General features: G+C 50.7%; 1 long non-coding RNA gene across 2 annotated transcripts; it reads right to left on the reverse strand.

The window, feature by feature from the left end:
• Positions 1-401: 401 nt before the first annotated feature.
• LOC144247528 (uncharacterized) lies at positions 402-3,748 on the reverse strand. 2 transcript variants are annotated; one of them, XR_014949888.1, is made up of 5 exons: positions 3,519-3,748; positions 3,141-3,273; positions 2,220-2,390; positions 976-1,260; positions 402-575 (listed from the first exon to the last, which is right to left on the reverse strand). It is a non-coding gene; the product is annotated as an uncharacterized LOC144247528 (long non-coding RNA). The 2 variants fall into 2 exon arrangements; XR_014949889.1 differs by having other exon boundaries at positions 1,014-1,260; positions 3,519-3,714.

Genomic DNA, 3,748 nt, shown 5'->3' on the forward strand with positions numbered 1-3,748 from the left:
AGACCCAACAAAAATCTGCTACAGGTGTCGGCTTTTCTTAATCCACCTGGTTACACGATTAAAACACATACATGCATTGATGGTCATTGAGAGAAAGCTTTCCCCTGGAGAAAACAGTCCTTTTGCCGGCACACTTTGATACACCTTCGGAAAAAGCAGAATCTGCACCAACTCCTAAGACCCCTGCCGAGGAACCCAGCCCTGCCTGGGACACCCAAAGCAGCAGACCTCGAAAAAGGAGGGGAAAAGTCAAACTTGGAGTGGAAAAAGAGGATAGAAGTACAGCAGCCTTTAAAAATGCCTGCACAGAGCAATAGTGGGAACCAGACACATTTCTTCTTTCCTTGCTTTCTGTGATGACATAAATAGGAAGTAAGAACACGTTAAACAAAAGGCAGAGCTAGGATTTTACAGGTCTTTATTTTGGCAGGCTGCATGACAAACGTCTCTTCAGGGACTGCGATGCCTTTTGGGGAATGGCAGAGAACGGAGGCAAAAGGTGCCAGGAGCCCTTTCTGTTCCCTTCAGCCCCTGCAGCTGCTCCGCTGGTTTCAGGGCACTCGCTTGGTTCGTTCCTAGAGAAAAAGGCTAGGGCATGATTTTCAGAACTACTGCCTGTCCCCAGTCAGAGTTTCCTACATTCCTGGGTACAAATGAGTGGATGGAGAGAGTGGATGGATGCTGTCCAGCAGTGTCCCCAGGGGCATCTGGAGTGTTCACACTGCTGAGCTGAGAAAAACTCACCAAACCCAGCCCAGGGGCCTGTGATCCTCCACCCACCCGGGGGAACTCCGGGCACTGTAAACAGAGGCCACAGCGCACACCAGGCTCTGCTGTGCCCGGTGAGGAGTCTCTGTATGAGCCCTGAGCCCTGGCATCGCCTCCCAAACACCACAGAGACCTCTTGTGTCATCAGAGAAAAGCCCTGGAGCAAACGTGTGTCCCCAGCACGATCAACAAGAGATGCAGAATTACCTCCTCAATAAAAACACTGTTTCTGATGGAAATGTTACCTCTGTCAACTGTGAGGATTTTATAGGAATACTGGCTCAAGAATTCAGTGACTTCAGGGATTCCATACCACAGGTTCCTGGGACTGCTTGGGCATCCAGAGCCTATAGTATTGGTTAAACTGGTAGAGCTGAGGATACTTATCAGCTTTGTCACAGAGCTGGAACGTCAAGCAGGGAGCAAGGGGTTCTCTCAGAGAGTGCAGGAGGCCAGTGAAAACAGCACCAAGGTCCTCCACGATGTCTGCTCCTAGAAAAGCCAAATAAATTAAACTATTGACATGAGCACGGACATTGGGGCAACCTTCCTTACTTTGGGCCTTGCCAGCAGCCCATAGAGCCTCACACAGAAAAGAACTGAACGAGATCAAAAAGTGTTCCTAGTGACCTAGACACATGCTCCTGGCCGCTGAGGTACCTGAAAAACCCTCCAGACATCATCAGCTCTTGCTGAAGCAAATAATCCACCTTCACCGTGTTGTGCCAAAAACACGCCCGGCCCTTAACAGGGAGAGACCCTGCCAGGCACCGCCTCAGAGAAGAACCGAGCTGTACTGGGGGGACACACCCAGCCAACGTGTACGAGTTAAACAGAATTTTCTGTCTGAACTGGGACTTTCAGCACCCCCCAGGTGCTACTCGACTGCCACAGACACACAGAGGGCTTCGTGAGGTGCTCTGGGGTTGGCCAGTCCTGCTCCAAGCCCTGCTGATGCCCCAGTGGTTTTAAGGATGTCCTCAAGGAGGTGGTAGAACCTCACCGTATTTGCCCTTGGAGCTTAATTTCTAAAGTTTTCCTTGGGAAATGCATCCACTTCCTACTTAGCAATGCAGTCCCCTCTCCCTGCTCTCAGGAAGAGCTGCCCACAGGCACGGGAACCACCTTCCTCTCCTGATCGCCACGCTCTGCCCTTAAAACGCTGTGTTACTGAGGCCAGCTACTTCCAGACCAAGACTGTCCATGCAGGGACAGTGTCCCTTCTCTTCAGGGTCAGGGAAAAAGGGCAGAAGCACCTACAGAGCTTCAATGCCCCTCCTGAGCACAAAGCACCGTGAATCTGCACCTCCTGCTGCTTGCAGGGAAGATAATAAAATGCCTCAAGGTAAAAAATGATAAATGGTAAAAAATTATTACAAGAGGGTAGAAGTGATGCCGCTTTCACTCCACTGCTAGAAATGACACATAAAACATAAAAAAAACCCCTGTACCTGTTCCATTTTCAGACTGAAACAACAGCATATTCCTGGCTGCTCATGCAGCAGGGACAACAGCACTGAAGGGAAATGTTTGGATAATCATGTCTTCATTTAAAGAGAACCCAATTCCTTCATCTAAGCCATCACTGCCCTCCATCAGAACAGCCAGCACATCCACGACATCTAATAAGCGAAGGAAAAAATGTAAGCAGAGGATCCAGACTAACTGGGAAAACAACAGAGGTAGAATGCAACATTCCAGGAACACAAGGTAGCTTTTTAGTCACAAAAAAAAAAACAAACCACCCAAAAAAACTAAAAAAAAAAAACCCAAAACCCCCAAAAAACCCCAAAGGCACATTTGCCAGGCAATACAATGTTAGGGGCAGCACAAAAATCACAGCTGTACTTCACTCTGTCTTTCAAAACTGCTGTCCAGCACAGGTTGCCCACAGAAGCTGTGGCTGCCCCCGGATCCCTGGAAGTGTCCAAGGCCAGGCTGGACAGGGCTTGGAGCACCCTGGCACAGTGGAAGGTGTCCCTGCCCATGGCAGGGGGTGGACAAGCTTTGAAAAAAGCGGGACAAGCTTTGAAAAAAGGTGCCTTCCCATCCAAACCCTTCTGGGATTCCACGATTCTATGAATAGCTCCTGTCAGAAGGGCTCAATTTCCATTGTAGTTCGAAAATGCTACTGCAAGAGCACAGAGATTTCAAATACTGTTAAAGTGGCACAACCACATCAAAAATTACGTTTGGGGGTAAAGCGTCAACTCTGCAATTCCAACATCTGATACCAAGGACACATGAAGGGCTGATCCTGGAGGTCCTTACATGACAGGATTTCTAGAGTTATCCATCCCCAGTTTGCTGCTTAGGGTTAGAAAAGGTAGCCCCAAGTCTTGGAATTCTGTTCTTAAGGGGTTACCACATACCATCAATGTGAGAGACGGGGATGCTGATGTTTGATCAGAGTCCTGGAGCAGCCTGGAGCACGCTGGCTTCCCGAACCAGGTCTGCTGCTTTGTCCGTGTAGCAGTAGGGCTTTGTCCTCAGCCTCAGCAGGATCTGTCAGCAAAGGTGGAAAGAAAAGTAGAGTGCACCGGCTCCCAAGTGTGGGGGAACCACGTGCTGCTAAGGAAGACCACGTGCTGAAAGTGGTTGGAAGCCGGGCGGGTTTTAGGACGAAAAGTTCCATGCTACTGCGGGATTCTGTCTACAGTTCCTGCTCTACAAACCAAATACATCAAACGACAAAAACAAACAAAAAAACCTCCACATTAAATTAATAACAACAGAATAATTATTCCTGCCTCACTAAACCCATAACGCCTCGAACCATTCCAGGGAGGGCGGCAGGAGGGGCGGGCAGAGCCAGGGCCCCGCTCCGCCGCCCCGGCGGCATTTTCCGGCACGCGGCCGCTCCCGGCGTCTGGAGAGGGGCGCGGGGCCGGGAAAGGCGGCGCAGCCCTGCTCCGATGCCGCTCGGCCGCGGCCCGGGAGCGCTGCGACCGCGCCTCCGCCGCCCGCCGGCACCGGCCCC

This window comes from Lonchura striata, chromosome 23, assembly GCF_050655825.1.
Source record: "Lonchura striata isolate lonStrDom1 chromosome 23, ASM5065582v1, whole genome shotgun sequence".
Taxonomy (NCBI): domain Eukaryota; kingdom Metazoa; phylum Chordata; class Aves; order Passeriformes; family Estrildidae; genus Lonchura; species Lonchura striata.